Genomic DNA, 24,689 nt, shown 5'->3' on the forward strand with positions numbered 1-24,689 from the left:
TATTGTTAGTGCTGTGGAGTCGATTCCAACTCCTAGTGTCCCTGTGGACAGCAGAGCTGAACCCTCCTCAGTCTTTTTACTCCGTGTTCTCATCTTCTGGTGCTCTATCAAACAGTGCGCCGATACTTCTATTCACAGGGTCTTCATGGTCAATTTTTTTGGAAGTGGGTGGCCAGGTCCTTCTTCCTAGTCTGTCTTAGTCTGGAAGCTCCACCAAAACCTGTCCATCATAGGTGACCCTGCTGGTATTTGAAATACCGGTATCATAGCTTTCAGCATCACAGCCACAGGCAGCCCCCACAGTATGACAACTGAGAGACGGGATGAAGGGGGGGGGATGTGGGAGGGTGCGGGGCGGTTTCATGACCAGGAAAGGACCCCAGGCCACAGTGGCAGTGAGGGCGCTGACTCCTAACCACTAGACCACCAGGGCTAGCTTTCTGTTCGTTAAATATATCTAATATTTTTGACTTGGAAGACACCTTCTCCTCTTCTTTTCAAGATGCAAGCATGAAACGATGACAAAAAAACATTAATCACTTTTGCGAGGAGCCGTGAGGAGAAATGTGGGTGTATGAAGGAAATCGCAATTTGCGGTCATGAATGAAATTTCTATTCTCCACCAACGCATGTGTGGAAAGCAGCCGACAATGCAGTCAACACTGATATCGATCTCTCCCCCACTTTTAGATGACAGACCAGCCTGGCCTGGGAGAGGTCAGGGAGTACAGGGCAGAGAGCGGGGCAAGGGGAGAAACGCAGTGAACTTATGGCGAGAGAAGTGGGAAACTGTGTGGTGAGTCTCGTGCACGGACCCACGGGCATGGGCAGGTCCAGGGGGAGCCTGAGCATCTTCCGCAGATAGTTTTCCCAACAAAGACAAGATTCCTGAGCCCCAGGCGTCTCCAGCTGCCCTCCCAGCACGGGGCTTAGTGGCTGTGCTTCCACTTGGGCCTCACAAGACAGCTGAGGATGCAGGTTACTCACCCGTTTCTTAGGCGAGCGAGCAGCCCGGGGACACCACACAGCCGGCAGGCTGAGCGCCAGCTCTCCTCAGCAGGTTTCTGAAGCCTGGGCACTCCCCATGCTGGCTGCTGGCCCAGGATTCTAGGGGCAATGGCCGGATGTCAGGAATGGCCCAGGAGTGGGTTTCTGTGGGAGCTGGAAGGGGCAGAGCTCTGCAATCCAAGGCGGCTCTAGGGTTCAGGGAAGCTTGGGGAGGGGAGACTAGGAAGCTTATGGCAGCTCACTCCCCACCGCCTCCTCCCATCCCCTCCTGGAGATGGAGGTATTAGCTCAGAGAAGCCATATCCTCATTTTTGGGGAATGACCAAAGGGCGACAGCAAAGAGAGCTAGTTGCGGGCAGTTTAGGGGCCCTGCGAACCGAGCAGATTGCTGGGCCCTGGAAGTCCTCTCTCAAGTTGAAGGGGCTTTTCTGGCATATGTCCTTGCTTCCTTAGTCCTTTTTATGTACCAGCCAGCCTGAGACAAGGAGACTATGTGGAAAAGGTATTCATATTGAACCTACTTTTTTTAGTTGACTTAAGTTTTTAATTTGGAATTTTGCTCCTGTCATTGCTAATGAAATGGCCTGGTGCATTTTCTGATCAGAGTTCTTGTTCAAAGTGCAAATCCGATGTGTGAGGTGTTGTTCTCACTGCTAAGTGCTCACCTGGGCCCTGGGAGGCGTGGCCCCTCCTGGCTGGAGGCCACTGACTCCCCGCTGAGAGAGGGACAGACACCCCCTGCCCTGATGTGGGCATGTGTCTCTTGTTCTAGAAGAAGCATGTCCACAGGGGTCTACTTCTTTTGCCCAGTTCTAGAAAGTGCAGACTGCTCTGGACACACAGCATGAGCAGGAAGTAAATGAAATTTGGGATTTTGTTTTACAGTATAACAAACAAAGGTGAACTACAGGCTTCACTTTCAGTTCTGAAATCTCTCATTATTCCACTGGAGGTGATACTGGCCCTGATATCAGTCCCCTGACATTAAACCCAGAATATATGGGGTTAAAACCAAAAGCACTCATCCTCTTTCGCCACTTCTCTAAGTTACATTCATGTGTAACTATTGGTTTTTTTAAACCGTTGTATCCCTGAACTTCACAAGGCAGACAGAAGTTATAAATTGTCCACCATCCACCAACCACTGAGACGGTTGAAGGACACCCATCTGTGATTCTCTTATCTTGCCCGCCTCCTCCCTGCCAGATAGCCTCACCAGGCCAAACTGCAGGCTGGTGGGCAAGCGCTGACCAGCAAGCCCACACACTCCCCCTCCCTACAAGCAGCTACATTCCTGACAACCTTTAAAACCCCTCGCCTCCCATCTCTTGGGGAGATGGGACAAATTTGAGAGCTCTGTCTCCTCGCTGACATCACCTGAAATAAAAACTCTTTCCTTGCCATAAACCTCGAGTTCCACTTTTATTTGGCCCCTCTTGTGTGGCGGGTAAAGAACCTGGGTATGTATCTGGTAACAGAGGTAACAGACTCTACCCCTCACGCCTCCCATAGCGTCCTGTGCTTCTCTCTGCCACAGCACGAGTGCATTTAGATCTCAGTAACCTGTCAGCTCCTAGGGGGAAGGAACACCGCCTCTTCTCCACCTGGGTGCCAGCCTGGCCAAGAGTGTGCCCTGGAACTGGGATTCAGGCTCTGGACTAAAACTGCTTGTGCTCTAAATCCAGCGTTGTCACTTACTGTCTGTATAATCGCAGCTGAGTGTTTCAAGTCCTTATCTCAGTTTCCTTTCCTGAAAAGCGGAAATAACAGAATAGCCTCCTTCAGGGTTACGGTGGGGGTTTCATGAAACGACACCTACAAAACACACAGTAAGCACTTCATCAATGTTTTCTCTATGAATATATGCAGTGCAGTGCATAGCACCGAGTGAATGTCAGAGTGTTTGATTAATAAAGCAATTAATTAATTAATCATACTAAGAAAGATATAGGCAGGAAGTAAGAAGAGGAGGAAAATTGATAAGAATCATGAAATAGCCACACACTAGACTGAAATGCCCTAAGAGCTATAAATGAGCAGATTTCTCTAACACCAATGAAAAGAAGACATTTGAGAAAATCCATTTCCTTTTCTAATTTTATTCATAACTTTGTATTTATTTACTAAAAATGGCTTCAAATTACATAAGCATCAGAACCTATGAAACCTGGATTTGCCCCCGCCTAGCACCATCGGTTAAAGAAGCAACATTTATGAACTTGGTACAGCTCTCTTTCATTTTATAAGCATGAAAGAGATAGCTGCCCCTTTTCCCCATTCTTTGGGATGACCTTGACTGTCATTGGTTGTTGGTCTTTGTGTGAACACTGCAAAGGAGGGACGTCTGTGATGAACTAAAAGCACACCCTACGGAGAACTAGTGCCACCACTTTGCCAGTCCTGCCAGAACCAGTGTTGGCGCCACATTTCCAAGGAGCTGGAACTGAAAGGGACGTGGGTGTCATGAAGTCCACTGGGGTCTGTTTGTTTATAGGATTGGAATCTCCACGTTAAATGACATCTTAAGTAGGTGAGACTTTCATTCAATGTTACATTGGAAAGTCACATCTTATGTAACTTTCCCATTCAACACATAACAACAATAAATGAGATTTTCAACAAACAAACACACATGGCTGAGATTTCTGGGCAGAATGGATATGCACGCTCATACTGCCACCTTTGTTCCAAACCCAAACCCACAGCAATTATTTAAAAATGTGGGAAGAGAAAATTCAAACTTCACAGCCATGCTCAGAAACAAGACAATCATCTCCACAGTGCAGAAATGTAAGAGAAGAATCAAGTCGCTCGCAGGACTGAGGCCTGCTGGCTGGCTCCCGGTCAGGATGCAGATGCAGCCAGTCAAGATCACTCCTCCAGTGGGTGACAGGAAGTGAGGACAGAGTCAGGCTGCTGCTTGGGCTGGCGTGGGACTCCGCACTTAGGAGAAGTGTCGAGAAAAGCTGCTGGCAATCACTTCCCGGACCACTGCAGGGGAAGTTACATTTTAGAAACTCTTTTTAAGAGACAATAAAATTTTATGAATGCTAAATTGGGTACAAATGTGGACATTGATTTAGATTGAGAAAAGAAATGACAAACTATTGTACATTTTTAAAAGCTGGAAAATGCCATCAACATCACAAATCCAGAAAAATAATGTAATACTTATTCACTGATTAATTGATCTAGTTCTCTATAATTTATATTTTTATTTAGTTTTTTTGCTTACTCTTTACAGAACAATGACATTATATAATACCATACACTATATTATTATATATTTATTATAAAGATAGTGCAGGCTTTGTTCTAGCATGGTTGATACAAATAATTTTTGCAATATTGATACTTTAATTTTTTTCTCTCAGCTCCACAATTTTTGATTGATAATGGTCTATAAATTTTTAGTAGCTTTGCCAAATTTGAGAAAACTTCTATTGAGTTTTTTTGATAAATAAGTTGTAAAATTTATGGCATTTCAAAATTTATTGACAAGTGACTAATCTTAAATGTTCTCAAATTAGTACTCGTGAGCCAGTTTGTTGTGGAAATATTCTGCCTGGTGGCTTACTTTTTATCTACATCAGTGTCATTTTTCAAAAAATGTTAGCAGTAAATTTAACTCTTTCTCTATGTGAATATGATTCATTCCCCTTTACTAATTAGATCATCAATCTGTGAGCCGGTTTGTTACTTCTGTTTGAAATATCTCTTCCTCTTAATAAATTACTGCTTCCAGTATAATCTCAACATTGTTTTGTTACTATTGCCTTCTCAAAAGGAAACTAATTTCCATTTGTCTCATTACTCATCCTTACCAATTTGATTTTACAGGTTTAAATTTTGTTATGGATTTTCTTTCAGTACTCAAATATATAAATTTAAAGATATCAAAAGAGGGGATCTACACATAATTCAAATCAAGATATAGTTCCTGTTTCTCACTTTTTGAAGAAATGTTCCAATATGTGTTTGCAATGTACAGTTAAAATGGCATGTTAGGGTTTTATCAACCTTTTGCATAAAAGTGCACTCTGTGTTTGGATTTCTCGGTCAAGTCTTTGAAAATGAGCCCATAAAATATCATTGTACTCGTGTTACAGGCTTCAACAATTTTCTAATTGACAGACCCCCTCCCATTACCCACATGGTTCCAATGCTGGGTGCCATAGAAAACGGCCAAGTTGTGATAGAATCTCTGGACCCTCAACTTTTGTCATTATGCCATTGAGCAATGGGAGTATTTCTGGAAAAGTTTCTTATATTGAGATGATTAACAAAAATAACATAACTGTACACAGAAGGACAGGGACCGCAGACTGCATAAATGTATCTTTTAAGTCCAAAGTGAATGTTCTCAGCTCAGCTTCTGTTAGCTGGATCTCACAAAGGCATTCCTATGCATTGGTCGTGGTTATAAAAGGGCAACAGGAGATCCTCGTGGCAGTTGGAACTGTTCAGTAACTTTACTGTGGTGGTGACCACATGTGGCAATAATGCATAGAATTAAACACACACACATCCGTGAGTACATGTAAAACGGGGGACCTCTGAATAGGACCAGTGGATGTGTCAATGTCAGTGGCCTGATTGTGATGCTGTATTATAGTTCTTCAAAATGTTACCATTAGGGCAGACTGTGTGAAGGCTACATGGGATCTTTCTGTATTATTTCTTACAACTGAATGTGATTCAACAATCATCTCAATAAAAATTTCAATTAAAAATATTTAAAGCAAATACATTAAGATTAAAGGATTGCTCAATCTGGCTTTTTATTATTTGTGATTTTTAACCATTTTATACATTTAAACTATTTCCTAATGTAATACATGTGTTTTAAATCTTACCCAGAACTTGACCGCAAATGCAACAGATAAAGGGCGAACTGCTCCGGCTCATAATGAGCGACGTGTTCTTCATACCTTCTTCATCTTGATCCTTGGCCTGGCCTTGCCTCTGGAATAAGTATAAGTCTGAAAATAAGTCTAAGTCCCTAGGAAATGTTGTAGAAACTTCATCTCTGTGGTCTCTAATATTATAGACAAGAAGGTTGAAGGCTTTCTTTATTCATGATGAATTTGAGTGCAAAAGTAGTCTATATATCATTAGGAAAATGCAAATCAAAACCATAATATAATACCATGCCACACCCATTAAGATGGCTGTTATAAAAAAACAAAACTGAAAACAAAAAGCATTGCAAGGATGTAAAGAAGTTGGAATTCTTACGCACTGTTGGTGGGAATGTAAAGGTGTGGCCTCTGTGGAAAACAAAATGGCAACTCCTCAAAAATTAAACATAGAATTACCAGATGATCCAGTAGTTCCGTCTCTGGGTACATGTCCAAAGAAGAGAAAACAAGGACTCAAACCGATATTTGTACATCCGTGTTCATAAGAGGATTATTCAAAGTGGTCAAAAGGTGGAAACAACTCAAATGTCCATCGACAGATAAATAGATAAACAAAATATGGTATATATATGCAAAGGAATATTCTTCAGCCTTAACATAATTTCAGTTCTGACAGTTGCTACAACATGGATGAATCTTGAGAACGTTGTGCTAAGTGAAATAAGCCAGGCACAAAAGGACAAATATTGCATGATTTCATTTATATGGAGTACCTGGAATTGTCAAAATCAGAGAGAAAGAAAGTAAAATAGTGGGTGCCAAGGGCTGTGGCGGGGTGGTGGGGGATGGGGGTTAGTGTTTAATGGGTACAGAGTTTCAGTTTTGCAAGATGAAAAAGTTCTGGAGATAGTGTTGGTGATTGCACAACAATGTGAATGCACTTAATGCAACTAACTGTATGCTTAAAAATGGTCAATTTTATGTTATATATGTTTTACCATAATAAAAAGAAAAGAATGCGGTTGACCTATATGTACTAAGAATTAACTACTACTAGGCTATACTATTACATGAAGACAATAACAAAAAAATACAGAAAAATTAACATCTTTACTGAAACAAACTGTCACATCCACAAGCCAAAAATCACAAATCATATATTCTGAACACCGTGAAATCTTAGAACAGGGAGCGTACTTTAAGTATGACTTTCAGCAGAATAGAAATGTCTTAAAATTCAGTGTCTCCATCCTAAAACAAAGCAAAACAAAACAAAACACCTATCCAATGATCATGTGATTAGAGCACTAAAATCTACATTTCATAGTCTGGTCTTGTGAAAGGCATGTAATAACAGGGAAAGACTGTTTCAATAATTCATTCCACAAATATTTACTGAACATGAACTATTTTCTGGGCACTGTTTAAAGCACTAGGGAGGCAGCAGTTAGTGAAACAACCAAAAACCTGGTCCTGGGGGAGCTTATAATATAGTGAGGATAAACAGACAATAAACAGAATTTTTAAAGTAAGATATAAAGTATGTTAGAGGCAAGATTGCTAGATACAGCAAATTAAAATACAGGACAATAATTGGTAAATACACTAAAAACTACTCGTTGTTTATCTGAAATTCAGATTTAAATGGGCACCCTGTATTTTCTCTGCTAAAAATGGCAACCCTACTAATGAAGCATATCATATTTAATAAGAGGGTCTTGATGGCCAGTATTGAGATGAGGAAGATTCAAGGACAGTTAAAACAATAAAAATTTGAAGACATTTAATCAGGGGAAGATATACAAGTCAACAAGACAATCTGGAGAGAAAGACACAAAACAGAGGTCGTCACTGCAGGATGTTTCCATTTTAGTACTATGAAATTAAGGTACAGACAGAGCGCAGTTGGAGTTGAACAAGTTGAATAAAAGGTTCAATTGGGGATGAACTAGCATCCTCCATATAACATGTGAATAACAGTCCAATGAGTAAATAAGACACACATAGGAAGTAAACTATAACTAGAGGTGAGCCACTTTTCAGGAACTAGTAACTAGCACGCTGACTGCAGCTGTATGCAGGGATTGGAGAGGTGTTTGCGCCACCAAGAGGTAATAAAGGAAAAGGTGAATCTGGTTGAAAGGGTTAACTCAAGAGCGCTCATTCTAGGTGTTTCTGATACTGAGGATCTATTTCTTCCACTAACTCCAGTCCCCTGTGTAGGCGAAAACTCCTTTGGGTGTGTGTACACTTTGTCTTGCCATCAGCTTTGCTGCCTGGAAGTAATTGAGACTGAGAGTCAGAAGCTCATTCTTCTGGAGTCCATGTCCACTAGTCTGATCTGGGTCAGAACACCTCAGGCTGCTGGTGCCTTCATGGCTCTCCAGAACTTTTGTTGCCCAAAGAAAGAGGAAAGAGAGAGTCATCACCTCCATTCCACCTATAAGTTCATAATTTCTTATATCATAATAGAACACAATAATCATTCAAACCCCATTAAACTCCCTCCCTGTAGCTAGTAGTCCTGTCACTATAACTCAGTCAATGACTAGAAAGTCAAACCTCTGCCTCCTGTTTGGAATTCTTACCATGCTATAGCTCTGCATCTTAGATGTTTAAAGAAGGCATTCACCAGGGTCACCACACTCACCTCCCTTTCAAGGAATTGTGCGTATCATTTTTCCCTCAATAATTTCATTTCCAGCAAAGTCATCAACAATCTTCCAACCTCTACACTTTTTGATGTACACTTGAAGACATGTTTGGCCTATTCCCTGTCTTTTTCCCCATGAAACTGACCCAGAGTCCCTTTGGAACATTTTGAAAATTGAAGCCGTCTCATTGCATTCCCACCACTCCCCTCCCAGCCCCTCATCACCTCATCCTGTGTTACTACCATGCCTGTTTCAGGGGATTAAAACACTTGAATTCAAACTCAAATCACATAAGAAACCCTTCCTCATCTGTTGCCATCTATTTCAGAAGATTCTAAGAGGAAAAAAAAAAACATACAAATAAACAATTCATAAATTTCAGGAAGATGTACATAGGACAATTTGTTGATAATAGAGGTAACTGTCTTAAGCAGGCTGAATTGTGTCACCCCCGCATTGTCACATCCAAGTCTTAACCCCCATCTCTGTAAATGTGACCTTTTTTGAAGATTAGGTCTTCGCATGTATAATTGTTAAAGATCTCAAGATGAATCATACTGGATTAGCTTGGAATCTAGATCCCAGGACGGTTGTCCTTATAGGAGAAAGAAGAGAGAGATTTTAGACACAGAGAAACAGAGGAAAAGGCCGTGTGAAGATGGTGGCAGAGATTGGAGGGCAGCCATGAACCAAGCAATGCTAAGCATTGCCGGTAGTCCCCAGAAGCTAGGAGAGAGGCATGGAATGGATTCTCCCCTCAGAGCATCCAGAAGGACCAATCCTGCCAACTTTGGTTTCAGATGTCTGGGCTCCAAAACTGTGAAAGAACCAATTTTAGTTGTTTTAAGTCCTCGAGTTTGGGGTCTTTTGTTATGGCAGCCCTAGGAAACTAGTACACTGTCCAACAGAAATGTCTGGTTCCCTCTCCTCAAGGGATGCACTTGACTGATCATTAGTATGATTGCTGAGGTCAATATAAGAGCAACACCTTGGGATGTGCAGGGAAACCATTCTCTCTCTTCCCGTATTTCTCTCTGGACACATGGTAGTGCTCTTGGGCACGTTACTGTCTGTGCTGGAATGTTAAGGCAGGACGTTCTTGTTCACGTCGCTGTCCAGGCGACTCTTTTGCGCATACAATTTTCCTACAGGTGGTTTTGTCGGATGTTGAAAGTGTCCAATAAATACCGCCTCTCTCCCCCGACTTGAATATTACACAAATTAAAAAACAAGGTTAATCATAAGATAGACAGAAACAAAAATATTATTCCGGAGGAAGTCTAAATTGGAGGATGTAGAATCTGGTTAGTGTGGAGGCAAATGGGCCTGCTTACTGAACTGCAGAACCAAGCAGATGTATTCTCACAGTCCTAGGCACAATGGGATCTCTTCCTCCCTGGGTTCTGGAGAAACAGAACACTTGTTCCCTCTGAGCACATCCAAGAAAAAAATGACATGCTGAGACAAGCTTGCCTACTGTAACCCTTATAAATTCCCCCGTCAGAATAAACCACGCCGCCTCCCTGGGGGCAGAGCAAGTGAAAGGATGGTGAGATGCCAGGGGGGTTCTCATCAGTGAGGTTGCCTCACCAAGAAGGAAGAACATCCTGCTATAAAGTCATAAGGTCTACGTTTGAGAGGAAAGAGTGATAGAAGATCTTGGTGACTTTTCCCAAGACAGCTTTACCAGTAATTAAGATAATTAAAGTATCTAAAGTGCCGTGGGAATGAATGATCTACTTAAAGAAGAGTCAGTAATTCTTTTCTCATTGTCCCAATAGCATATTGCCAATGTATTTATGGTAGCATTGTGCCAACAGCACTACATATTGATTTACGTGTTTGACTTCCCCATTAGACAGTGAGAACAAGAACGCTTACATATTTTGTTGATGTCTTTATTCTTAACACATTGCATGATTTTGCAAATCTTTCCTTCATTTAAACTTTATCTCCACTACTGAATTATTAGCTCCACATAATTGCTTTGCATCACCTGAAATATCTAGGACAGTAATCAATAAGGGCTGGTTGACATCTTGTTTTCTGACTGCTTCTTCACTTTTATTTGGGTCTTCTGCTTCTATTTGAATTCACATATTTATTTCATTTTGCAGTTTACTAATGTGAAAGCGAAAGCAAACTCCTGGAAATTAAAGAGTAATATGAAGTAAATACTTGACATCTTTCATTTAGATCATAAAAAACAAGCATAAGAGAATAAAAACACAAAGTATGGTTTATGATAGAAATAATCAAATGATGTAGAAAGAAAATATAGAACACTGGGAGAATGGCAGAGGGTAACTAGAACAGGGATTAGAGAATATCCTTAAAAAAGATGAAAATTTTAAAAATCCCAAAACCGAATTTATTAATTCAGTAAGAACCACTGGCCAGCAGGGTGTTTGAGAGCAGTGTGTAGGAGGAAGAGGTCCAGATGAGTGTTGGAGGTGCTGGCCACTGTAATGTGGCACCAGACCCATGCATCCTGGTGGGAAGTGGTAGCTTTACAACTTCCACTGATATTAACTATTCATTCATCCACTCACTCATTTACTCATTCATGCATTCGACAAACTTTTTAGGGCATCTATTACTTGTCAGACGCTGGCGTTGTCTGCATATGGGAGACAGGTTGGCACGTGCGTTTATAGATCTTTCCCTTAAACGATTATTAGAAATGTCTTCTCCTTAGCTTGCCTGTTCTACTGTGTGGTTTCTCTTCAGTTGCAAAGAGCTGATGACTTGGGCTTACTGCAACTCCTACAATTCCCATTTGCTCATCAAGAAGTTGGTTACTCCCAGTAAGTTTAGAAATGTTTCCTTCATTCTTCAACTCCTTTAAAAATATTAATTTTCATTAAAAGAAAATAGAATGACTTTGCTTTCATGTAAGATTTTCATAATTTTTATAAAGTTTACTAATATACGTTACATTTTAATAAACTACTATAAAATTCCTAAATTTGTATTAAGTACTAAATTTGTCATTTGAAGTACAGCCTGAAGTGGTATTATTATCATTTTATATAGTTTAACATCAATTAAACTTAACAATATATTCCAAAGTAATATCATTCATAAAAATATATTTTATGTTTAACTAGAGTCCTCATATCTATGAATAAAAATTTTAAAATATATATTATTGTATTTCTGTTTTACATTCTCCCACTGTTTTGATTCCCCATAATTTTTATCTCTCAAGATCACAAATAAATATTTTTCTGATAGCAATAAAGTTTGGAAACTATATTTAGACATTTCTTAATGCTGAAATATGTCTTTTTTTAAAGTTGGTAAAATTTTGGCTGTCGGGGAGGTTTTGTCTCTGGAATTTGACCCTTTAGAATCTGACAGAAGAACATTTAAAAACTGCAATAGTAATTAAGAATTCATTGTATGATAGGTAATGTGGTAAAGGGGAAAGAGGTCTGAGTTATGGAGATCTGAGTTAAATATGAAATCTCCCACTGTGAATGCTGGAGACTTGCGTGGACATTTTCCCTCATAGCCTCAGCTTTCCTTCTGTTACAGAGTCTGTGATCCCAGTTTGCTGGGACCGTCCACATGCATGCTTCTGTCCTGGGGTCCATCCTTATTTAGATTTTTTCCTGTATTTTTTTTCAAGTTTTTATAAATTTGTTTTGAATTACCACTGATACAGAAAAGCACACAGATTGTAAGTTAACTGCTACATGGATTTTTGCAAAGTGAACAACTATGCAAAGTCCCAAGATCAAGAAATAGAATACCAGTACTTCAAAAGCCCATCTTTGGCCCCCTCCCTTGCCCCCATCACAAAGTCCTCTCAAAAGTAACCCCTTGACTTATGACCATACATTTGTTTTACCCCTTTTTGAACTTTATGTAAACGTCTTTGAATTCTTTCCCTCAACACTGTTTTTTTGAGATTTGTTCATTTTGTTGGTGTTGCAGCAGTACACTGATAATAATTGCTGTAATATCCATTTTATTAATAGATAACTAATTTAATTCTTCATTTGTTGATTTCAGATAGATATTTCCATTTTTTGCTTATTTCAGATATTTCTTCAATGAACAATCTTATCTATGTTTTTATTTGCAATTTTATATGATCAATCTTTTAAATACATTTATGTTGCTTTTGTAGTTAGGCTTGGAATTTCAGGGTCACAGGCGTGTGTAAGTTTAGAATTCCAAAGTTCTTGTATCAACAAAAATTCCACTACCTGCCTACAAGTGATCAAGTTCCTCCACATCTAGACCACAGGTGGCATGGTTCATCTTTTTTCATTTTACGTATATTGGAGAGTGTTTAATAGCAATATCACAATGTGATTATAATTTATATTCCCTGATAACTCATGAAGGTGAAGTTACATGCATTTGTTCAGTGTCTGTTCTATCCTTTTGCCCATTTTTATTACATTTTAAATGTTTGCAAATATTCCATACCAAGATTTATCTCATTATCTTATTTTTTTGATGAACAAAGTTTCTAATTTTAATATAAAACAAGTTATTAATTTTTCCTTTATGTTTAGTGTTTTTATATCTTATTTGTGAAATCTTTACCAATGCCCAGATCATGAAGATATTTATTCTTTTCATGTTTTCAAAATGTTTCACATTTACACCTGCAATCCATCTTGAATTGATGATTTTTTGTTTTTGGTATACGGCAAGGATCAAGAGTAATTTTCTTCCAAATGAGTATTCAATTGACCCAACAAAGTTCATTGAAAAGAACATGATTTTTCCACTGTGCTACAATATCATCTTTGTCATAATACTAATCTTCCTATGATGATGAGTGTTTTCTTGAACTCTGTATTGAAAGACCATCGGCCTTGTTGTCTTTCTTTGTTCTAGTGTCACATTGTCTTAAATACTGTAACTTTAAAGAGTATGTGATATCATCTCTCACTTATTAGGGTGGCTGCTATAAAAAAGTAAAATAAAATAACAAGTGTTGGTGATAACGTGGAGAAGTTGAAACACCTATGTATGGTTGGTGGGGTTGCAAAATGGTGCAACCGCTACGGAAAACAGTACAGAGTTTACTCAAAAAATTTAATGAAAAAACTATCATATGATTCAGCAATCCTACTTCTGGGTAACCATACAAAAGACTTGAAAGCAGAGTCTTGAAGAGGTATTTGCACACCCATGTTGATAGCAGCATAGCATAGCCAAGAGAAGAAGCAGCCCAAATGTCCACTAATGGATGAAGGGATTAACAACACATGTTATATACAAACAACGGAATATTATTCAGTCTTTAAAAAGGAATAAAATCCTGTCACTTGCTACAACATGTATGAAACTTAAGGCCATTTGCTAAATGAAATAAGCCAGCCACAAAAAGACAAGTACTGTGATTCCCCTTATATGAGGTATCTAAAGTAAAGTCATAGAAACATAAAATAGAACAGTAGTTACCAGGAACTGTGGGGAGGGAGGGTTGGGGAGTTGTTTATTGGGTATAGAGTTTCAAATTTGCAAAATGAAAAAGTTCTGGAGATCTGTCTCACAGCAATGTGAATACGTTTACTACTTAATTCTACATTTAAACGGATTAAAATGGTAAATTGTGTGTCGTTTTCTTACCACAATTATTTTTTTATATGTGTAATATGGCAAGATTCTGCATTTTCAAGATTGTCTTAGCTATTTTGATCCTTTGGAATGCCCATGCATTTTAAAATTAGCTTAAAAATTTCTACAGAAGGAAATAGCTGAGACTTTGGTTGGACTGACTGCATTCTACAGATCAGTTTTTTAAAAATTTTTACATCTTCAATTTTAAGTATTTAATTATTAAAGATGTTATGTACCTTCATTTATTTATGATTTGTTTAATTTCTCTAATATATTTCTAGTCTTGGGGATTCAAGCCCCATATACTTTTTATTACATTTATTCCTAGGTATTTGTTATTTCCAAATACTATTGTCATGTTTTTAATCTCAATGTTATTTGTTGCTAGTACATGGAAATAATCGTGATTTTGTGTTTATACTATATACAGCAACTTTGCTAAATTCATTCATAAACCTGATAGTTTACTTGATTATTTTGAATTTTCTAGGTATTCAGTTATGTCATCTGCAGTAAGACAGGGTTTTGTTGGGTTTTTTTTTTTCTTCTTTTCTAATCATTAAACTTCTTATTTCTTTTCTTTTCTTTTACTTAGACTAGAACTTCCAGTACAATGTTGAATTCAAGTGTTGATGCCAGATATACATTTTTGTTACTAATTTTAGTATAATGTGTTCTCTTTACTTTTTTTGTCTTTGTGCTTTAGTCTGGATATTCTTTATTGGTCTGTATTCTACTTCAATAATTCTCTTTTTAATGTGTCTAGTCTGTTGATAAACCCATTAGTTGAGTTCTTAATTACTGGTAGAATATTTTAATTTTACTGATTTGTTTATATATTCCAGTTATATGGTAAAATTCTCCATTTTTCAGGTATTTTATTCATTTTTTTTACACCACTTATTTTGTAATTATAGCTTTTTTAAGTCATTTTCTCCTAACTACAATTCCTGGACCACCTGTGTATTTGTTGTTGTAGGCTTAATTTTTCTTGATTTTGGTCATATGGTCCTGTATTTGGAATATCTAGTAATTTTTAATTTAATCCCAGATGTTGTTTGTGAATAATTGTGCAGATATATACATACGTTTGAAAAAAATATGAGATTATTCATAGCAGCAACCTTTACGACAGGCAAAAACTGGACACATTATAGTGCTAGCCAATGGAGAATAAATAAATTATGATTCTTTTACACAATGGCTGCTACACAGACATGAGAATGAAAAAAGTATTATTACATGTGACTGCAAAGATGAATTGCCCCAAAGACAAAAGTTAGCAAAAAAAAACAAAAAGAGCTGTAAGTAAAAAAGTGTTTTCTGTATTATTCATACATGTAATGGTGTAAAAACAGGCAAATTAAATTCAGTGTTTCAGAAATCAACAGAATGTTTACTGTTGGTTAGATGAAGTTCCTGAGTGAGGGCTTCTGAGATGCTAGTCTTGTTCTTAAACTAAGGACTGATTATACATGCCTTCTCACTTTGTGAAAAATCATTGTCCTGGACACTGATGGTTTGTGAAATTTTTTGTATATACATTAAAGTTTGATAAATCTTAAGGAAAAAATACACTCAGATATTTCTCTCATGTCAAGTTGACTAAAATCCAAATGCTTGATAACATAAATCTGGTGGTAAGACTATAGAAAAACAGGAACTCGCATATAAAATGTTAACTGTGCAGAAGAGAATTTGGCACTCTCTAACAAAATCTCATTTGAATTCCATTTTAATTGAGGAATTCCCCTTCTGGGCATGTATTCCAAAGGCAAACTAGCAAATATAGAAGATAGTCTATGTGTAGTTTCTTCTATGAAGCTCTACATGTGGATGCAAAAGACTGGAAACAAACCAAATACCCATCCATGGGGAACTAGTTGAATAACTAATAAATTGAGAAGATGGGGTATTATGTATCTGTAAAAAAGGAATGAAGGAGATCTCCATGTACTGCTGAAAAGGAGTGTCCAGGATACATTTTGTAAAACAAAAAAAAAAGAAAAGAACAATGATTGACATAGAGTCTTTTATTTAACAAAGAAGAAGAAAACCTAGATATGGGTCTGTCAATGTTTTCCAACAAGAATGGAAGAATAAATCATAGACTAATGAAAATGGTTCCCCATCGAGGAGGGAAGGAGTGATGCAGAAAATTGGGTAAAAGCAAGGCTTTTCTGAATGTGCATTCTTTTATGGTTATATTCTGGTCGTATATAAATGTTTCACACAATATAATATTAAAATAAGTTGAAATAAAAAAAATTTAACTCTTAAAAACAGACACTGAATCATTCATGGGTGAAACAATATGAGTCAGTTGGATTTGGGGGAGATGAGCCGAGAAAATAGCAGAGTTGAAACTGCTGAAGCTAGATAACAGGGACCTAAGTGTTCATCATGTTATTCCTCCTACTTTAGTGTAGATTTGAAATTGCTCACAAAGAAAAAAATCACATAAAGAAAAAAAGAGACAAGAAAGATATACAAAAAATATTAGCAGTGATTATCTGGTCAGGTAATATGACTAATTTTTTGTGGTGAACTATTTCCACTTTTGCAACATATATTGCTTTGTAAACAGGAAATGAAAACAGCAATAATGGAACAAATATTAAAGCAGAAATACAAGCTTTTCTTTGACCCATTATAGGTAAGTTCTCTAAAATAATGTATGAATTCATATTGATGTATGGTAAGTACAGGACATCTTATTCATGAGAAATGAATGATGCTCACACTTACCTTAAACGTCCATTTCTCCATTAAACTTTGGTTAATTTTGCACTGTGTATTTTGTTTTGTTTTGCATTATGAATGATTTATATTCCTGTATCTGTATTCAAAGTCTAGATTTATTTTAACTGGAGGTTATATAGAACATACAGTTGCATATTATTTAAAATGATCCAATAATCATAAATATAAAATTTTAAAGACATAAATTGCAGTTCAGAAAATGTATTTTAACCATTCAATTTTTATTAAATTTGATTGAAAATTCTAGTCAAACTTAAACACCATTCAACCCAGAAGACAAAAGGGCAGAAAAAAATAGCCTAAACAGGAGCAGGGATAAAGGTTTTCAACAAAAGGGATGAGCTTGAAAGTGTGCCAGTGTTTTCTTTATGGAAATGTTATGACAGACTGAGGAATTACAGAAGTGTCTTATAAAAATCATTTGACATCTGTTAGCGCAGATTTTTACCTCAGCAGTCATAATTATGTTACGTTTAATTGAAATTTGTTAAATAAAAAATTGGGGAAAAATTTTTCCTAGACAGCTGTTGAAGGGTAACTAGATAGTAAGTTACCTATCATTGTATAATTTTTCTTCGAATATGGAGTCTACTGAAATTAGTTTCTTTATGGAAGAAAGAGAATACCTTAAAAATTATTTTGCATTTTATTGAGTTTTTGCACTTATTTTTTAACCAAATTTGACACACGTATTAACAAAGTGGTTAATTGTTGATTTGTCCCTAGGGTTCTATCAGAATTCACTCTTTTTAAATAAAACCTACATGTAAAGGAGCTGATACAATTCAGCAGCAAAATCCCAGTAAAGCACTGTGAGACAGCTGTCTACCTCAGCTGACAAGACACTGGCTGAAGGAGGAAGAGAGAGCTATAAACGGAACAATGAAGGAAGCAGCCGTGGTATCCAGACCATCCTTTACAGAAGCCTTAAAGTTTTGGCCATTTACAAGAACAAACTCCACCTACATGGAATTCAATATTGTACAGTAATTAGAAATGTGGACTTTTGAATGGCCTGCCTCTATTTGATCCTCGATTGCACCTCTTACTAGCTGTAAGTGACCTTGGGTGAATTCCCGAAGCTGCAGCTTTCTTTGTGACAGTAATTTCATTTATAAAATGAGAATAATGATAATAATAATAAAAATAAACCTATGACTTAAAACACCAAGTAAGTTTATATGTGTGTGTGTGTACATATATATACATAGGACTTAGTAAAGCACTTAACATTCAATATATGAAAAATTTTACAGCTCTTAACTGTATGCTACTTATGCCTTAAGCACTGTATAAGTGAGAACTAGTGTTTGCAGTGTTAGTACCATGAATATTGGCTCCTTATCTCTGGGAGTAGACCATCTTCTCTTTACCCATCTAAACATCTGCTTCCTTTGGTAATTTTAACCAAGCTTCTCATCCACATTTAGTTCTCTGCACCAGATTCATGGGTTCTTTCCTTCCTTACATCACTGAACAAATATTTCTTGAGTATTATCTATGTGCCATGCTCACTGTGCACCAGCTTTTCCTTGCTTATATAACTATTCTGTTCTTGCTTTATTTTTTTTCAACGCGCAGCATACTTTGTATATTTGCCCCTCAACTCCAAGCATTCTCAATTTGGTTCAGTAGAGCTTACTCCTGTGCCCCACTGCTCTGCAAAATTAATTAGCTGCCCCAATATCTTGTCTGGCTTCTAATATGAAGAAAGAGTCTGAGAAACAAAACAAAAAGTTCTAAGGAATTGTGTGCACTAACAGGGAGCTCCACAGATGCTTTCAGGAAAGTCAGTACAGTTGTCGAGAGGAAGATAGAAAGTTATGACAAGTACTACTGCCTCCTCTGTGTTCACGACAGAAAACTGGGACGCTACCTGAAATTCTTGCAGATAGAAAGACAGCCAAAGCAATTGAAAAGAGAGCGCCAACAGTAGACATACAACTAACAAACTCTAGCTGATATTGAATTTCTGGAAGTTGTGCTCTGAAGCCTAGACTGACCCTTTTGTAGTTAATAGATTCGACTTCATATGAATAAGCATGCAGGCCAGTAGGAAGCAGAGAGCCAGGCAAACAGATGCAACGCCTTAAGCAATCACATACTCTTCATATGGCCATGGTTGAGTAAATTTTAACAGGCAAGTATTTCCACTGTAAACACCCAGAAAACTAGACAAAATATATAAAGCAACTGTTTTCACGCATTAGCTAACAGGCAGTGCAGGACTGTAATTCTTGAAAGAAAAGGAATGATGTGAACGTTCTGATTGCTTTAGCTTTCCTGAGGCACCTCCCAGTCGGCAGCACAGGGAGGCGAGCCCAACAGAACACAGCAACTTTTCTAAGCTGAGGGCACAGACCAGATTCTGGAGCTACTGAGGCAGCTGGAATTTGTAACAGACTTTAGAATTCCGCATAAGAATCTCCTTTACTATTCGGCTGTGATGTACAGGTCAGGATCCAAGGAAAAAGTACTAGAGAAAGGGCAATTACTGGGGAGCCATGAGCTGAAAAGCTGTCAAACTTTGCACAAGGAGATGTTCAAGTTCCAAGCAGCTAGGTGGAGAAATCTTGTTGAAGACGCTGGTGATTCAGGAGAGGACCCAGAGAGTCCACACCCCAGGAGGAAGGTGAATCTAGTGCTGCGCTACAGGCTATTCAGAACGAATTAAATTTTTTTTAAAAAAAAAAGCCTTGGAACTCTCAAGCTGATTTTCAATAAATTAACACCTGAAAGAAAAATATCCAAATATTAAAGAATTGGAATGTTAGAACATACAATGTGCAACACACACGGGAAAATTATTAGCCGTGCAAAGAAGCAGGTTCATATAACCCATAAACAGGAGAAATATAACTCAGCAGAATGGACACAAAAATAGCAGACGATGGAATTAGCAGATGAGGGCATTAAATAGCTATTAAAATTATGTTTCAAGATTTAAAGAGAACCATAGACATCAGTAAGAAAGATGAAAGACATGAAAAAAAACAGCCAAAAGCTAATTCTAGAGTTAAGAGATATAATACCTAAAATGAACATTTCACAGATCAGTAAACTTGAAGACTGCTTCTTCAAATAGAAACATAAAGAAACAGAAAAGGAGGACAATGAATGAACAGAGCCTGTGTGAACTGTGAGGTAATATTAAATATAACACATATAAGTAGAATATGAGGGGGAAAAAGGAGAGGGAGATTGGGATAGAAAAGTCATTTGAAAAAACGAGCACAGATTTTCCAAATCCGTTGATGTAAGAAGCTCAGTGAATCTCAGGCACAATAAAATAAAATCACAGGACATCCTAAACAAATTCCTGAAATCCAGTAACAAAAAGAAAATTATAAAAGAAGCCAGAAATAAGAAAACACATTATACACAGAGGAACAAAGATAGGAAAATTGCGACCAGATTTTTGTCTAAAACAATGCAAGTCAGAAGACAATGAAAAGAAAAATTTAAAGTACTAAAAGAAAAAAAAATCTGTCAACCCAGAGTTCAATATCCATTGAAAATATCCTTCAAAAGCAGTGATTAGACTTCCAGTCTCACCCTGGAGATGTAGATAACAAGGGTGTCAATCCCATGCATACAACAAAAAACTATCCTGGAAACCCTCATGTCACTGACTTTTCTTGAACCAGTCAGAGAACTGCGGTCTTGGAGCAAACAACTAACCAGAAACCTAGGGAAGCACACACATTTGCAGAGAGAATCAGGACCTGGAAGAGGTGCCACCAAACACTAGACAAGCCAAGGAGAAGCCTCAGCTACCATTTTTCAATGAATATGAACTAGAGTGAGAGTGTGAAGGGCCCGGATGTCTCATACATAGGGAACTTGCACCCTTCTGAAAGCTCCTCCTCCAGGAACCCCACCAACATCCACAAGAAAGATTGTGGAGAATTATAAGAAAGCTCCTCCATGGTGCAGGCTGTGGGAGGAAATAATAGTCACCCCAAAACTTCTCCCCAACTCATGTCCTCTGTTGGAGAAAAGGTTAATCTGCAGGGAGAAGGTCATCCAAATGGGTAGGATGATGGAATCCTATTGCAGCTGGGGGAGAGGAGAGGGGCCACCACTGAAAGCCACCCAGACCATCTCTTGTACCTCTAAGGAAGAAAAATATTAAACTTCAGGGGGTAGGGCATCAAAACTACGCCATGAGGGTGCTGGTGGAAATAACTACAACAGGGGACAAGAGGGGCAGACAATAAGCTCTGCTCCTGGGGGAGGTGCAGAAAAGCATATTAGACCCAGCACCACCCCTTGAGGAAGAGCAGGAACACTGCTTCCCAATGCCCAACTGGGAGCTCCACTACCCTCTCCCCGCTGCCACACATGCTAACTCACTGAGTAAAACTGGTAGTGGAATAAACATAGAGGTGCTGCAGGAGACAGACTCTCTAGGGAACAGCAAAAAAGGAAAAACAAAGGTAAGTGAAGAGGCTCTCACTAGATGAATTTAAAGTCTCTGATGCAACAACAAACTTAAAAACCAACCCAACTCCTGATAAGATTAACATGACTACACACCTACATTAAGGCCTAACAGAGGGCTGGCCCCGTGGCTTAGCGGTTAAGCGCACTCCGCTACTGGCGGCCCGGGTTCGTATCCCGGGAGCACACCGACGCACCGCTTCTCCGCCCATGCTGAGGCCGCGTCCCACATACAGCAACTAGAAGGATGTGCAACTATGACATACAACTATCTACTGGGGCTTTGGGGGAAAAAAAAGGAGGAGGATTGGCAGTAGATGTTAGCTCAGAGCCAGTCTTCCTCAGCAAAAAGAGGAGGATTAGCCTGGATGTTAGCTCAGGGCTGATCTTCCTCACAAAAAAAAAACCAAAAAAACCCCTATTAATTAAAAAAAAAAAAGGCTTAACAGAAAAAAAAGCATGCTTATCTTCAAGCATACAAATATTTACCTCAATAGCCTGTGTGTTATACAATGTGTCTGGTTTTCAGTGAACAATCATAGAGCATATGAAAAGGCAAGAAAAACGCAGTCTGACGAGACAAAGCAATCACCAGAGCCGTACTCAGGATGCAAATGATGTGACTGTGGGGCAGGGAATTTAAAATAACTATGGTTGATATGTTCAAGGTTCTAATGCAGTGATTCTTAACTGGGGAGGGAAGGTGTTGCCCCACCAGGTGACACCTGACAACGTCTGGAGACATTTTGATTGTCTTGATCGGGCGTTGCTACTGGCATCTAGAGGGTAGAGGCCAGAGATGCTGCTAAATATTCTACAATGCACAGAACAGCCCCTGATAACAAAAAATCATCCAGTCCAAAATATCAATAGTGCTGAGTTTGATAAATTTTGCTGATGGAAAAAATAAACAATATGTAAGATCAGGTAGGAACTTTCACCAGTGAGATAGAAATTATAAGAAAGACTCAACTGAAAATGCTAGAAAACGAAAACATAGTAATAGAAGAGAAGAATGTCTTTGATGGGCTCATCAGTAGACCCAGGGAAAGAATCAGCCAGGTTAAAGATAGATCGATAGAAATGACTCAAACTGAAGTGCGGAGACAAAAAGAGTGAGAAAACCCCCAACAACAGAGCATTTGAGTTGTGAGAATTTAGCAAACAAAGCAGTATAATTGGAATCAGCAGATAAAGAAAGAGAGAAAAAGGACAGAACTATTCAAAAAAATTGTGGCCAAGAATTTTCCAAAATTACTGACAGAAACTACAGTCCAAGAATCTCATAGAATATCAAGTAGAATGAATGTCAAATACGCAGACACACCCACGCAAACATACTCAGGCATGACATTCAAACAAGAGCTGAAAATCGAAGGCAGTGTGCACACTGCAGCAGTACATATGTCACAACTGGAAAGATACAAAGAAGATTGGCATGACCTCTGCCCAAGGGTAACACGAACCTGCATTAACACTAACTGTACACTAAGATATGGTTCAGATGGTGACTTTTGTGTTGTATGATCACCACAACTAAAAGTGAAAAATTAAAATATTTTGTGAAAGCCTAAGGGAAAGAAAATACTGAAGAAGCCCAAGAAGAAAGACATGTTTCTTAGAGAGCATGCATTCTGAACGGGGGTTGCATGGCCCGCAGTGGGGAAAGCTGGTTCTTGGGGGGAAAAAAGCATCTTCCATGTTGCCATGGCCTGTGGCCCTCCAAACCGTAACCTTTATTGAAAAAAATATTATTCCTTGGTATTTAATTTTTATCTTTAGGAAAAATTTTAATTTAGTTAATTTTCCCCCTTAGGGGAAGAGGTAATGATAATAACAAGGTTGCTCACAACCATTACTTGCAGAAGAACAAGGATAAGAATTTTCTGAAGAGATTTGTCAATAAGTACTCTCATCATCGAGGCTTTAAATATATCAGTAAGAATTCATTGTGGTACCTACCCCTGGGGTCCAGATGCAGCCCCAGCGTCCACGGCGCAGAACATTTTGTGTCTCTGAGAACACCATAATGCTGGCCCCATTCTCCCGAGGGGAAAAACAGACAGCCAAGAAGGCTCACACATTGTCAGGCCTGTTAGCAAGTCCCAGCTCTGCCAGCTGTTGTGTTGGAATGCTCTCCTTAAGGATTGTGGAGAAGGTTATTGCACAGTCACTTATGACAATTATCTCGAGAAAGCTATTTTAGTGAACGCAGTCCCCCAGACCTTGTGACTGTGATTCAGGAGACACATTAAACTGATAAGCTTTTAACTAACTCCCTTATTCCCGTTCCTTCAAAATTTATTGAGCATGTACTATGTCCTGCATTATATCTAGGCATATAAAGATAAATGAACCATAGTTTTCAGCTGTGACTGACGACATACATAATAGGGGACTGGCCTGCTTATCACATCTTACATGCGTATCGAGTTATTCTTTGTAGTCAGTGGGAAGCTTTGGGTGGATTTTAGTAATTGACTTTCTATCTTGTTTGTATCAAGGTAATAATTCTCCTGGAGCAATTTATAAAACATTACTCATTACAAATACCCTGAGGATTCAAGCACTAGGGATCATATGAAGTAGCAGGAAAATATTACAAGGAGTACAGCCTACATTCTTGTTCAGGCCAACCACTTTGGCTTGGATTAGTGCAAACATTGTGACATCCCTAAAGCAGCAGCTGCTACTCATACAGAGGATGTTAGATTACCTAATTAGAATTTCCGTGTAGTCTTCCACCTTCTTTAAATCAATATCAAGACGTTTCTTTTCTTTATACTTCTAGTGAAGCTAGAAATCAATAATACCGGATGATCTTAGCACAGAAAGAAATCCGAACAAGCGGAAAATATTCACAACTTAGCACCTCAAGCTGCAAAGGAGGAGTGATGCAGCCTTCCTGACACCTTCAAAACTGCCAGTCTACTAAATTGATGCATCCCCTCAAAATTATTATTCTGATTTTAGGTGTACTAAGTTGTAGTTATGTCTTTTAAAAGAGTTCTAATCTAGGTGCTGGCCCAGTGGTGCAAGCGGTTAAGTGCGTACGCTCTGCTGCAGTGGCCCAGGGTTCGCGGATTTGGATCCCGGGTGCGCACCAACACATCGCTTCTTAAGCCATGCTGTGGCAGCGTCCCACGTAAAGTAGAGGAAGATGGGTACGGATGTTTGCCCAGGACCAGTCTTCCTTAGCAAAAAAGAGGAGGATTGGCATCAGATGTTAGCTCAGGGCTGGTCTTCCTCACAAATAATAAAAAAGAGTCCTAATCTTTTGGAGACACTCAGATACTTACAGATGAAATTATATGATGTCTATGATTTACTTAAAATGGTTGGAGGGAATGGGAAGTGGGTAGGGCAGTGG

At 38.5% G+C, this 24,689-nt stretch overlaps 1 non-coding gene across 1 annotated transcript; it reads left to right on the top strand.

The window, feature by feature from the left end:
- Positions 1-22,702: 22,702 nt before the first annotated feature.
- On the top strand, positions 22,703-22,809 carry LOC147918122 (U6 spliceosomal RNA). Its single transcript, XR_015553551.1, has one exon. It is a non-coding gene; the product is annotated as a U6 spliceosomal RNA (small nuclear RNA).
- Positions 22,810-24,689: the final 1,880 nt, after the last annotated feature.

The sequence above is a fragment of the Ceratotherium simum genome, chromosome 1 (assembly GCF_057802395.1).
Source record: "Ceratotherium simum simum isolate JZ-2026a chromosome 1, ASM5780239v1, whole genome shotgun sequence".
NCBI lineage: Eukaryota > Metazoa > Chordata > Mammalia > Perissodactyla > Rhinocerotidae > Ceratotherium > Ceratotherium simum.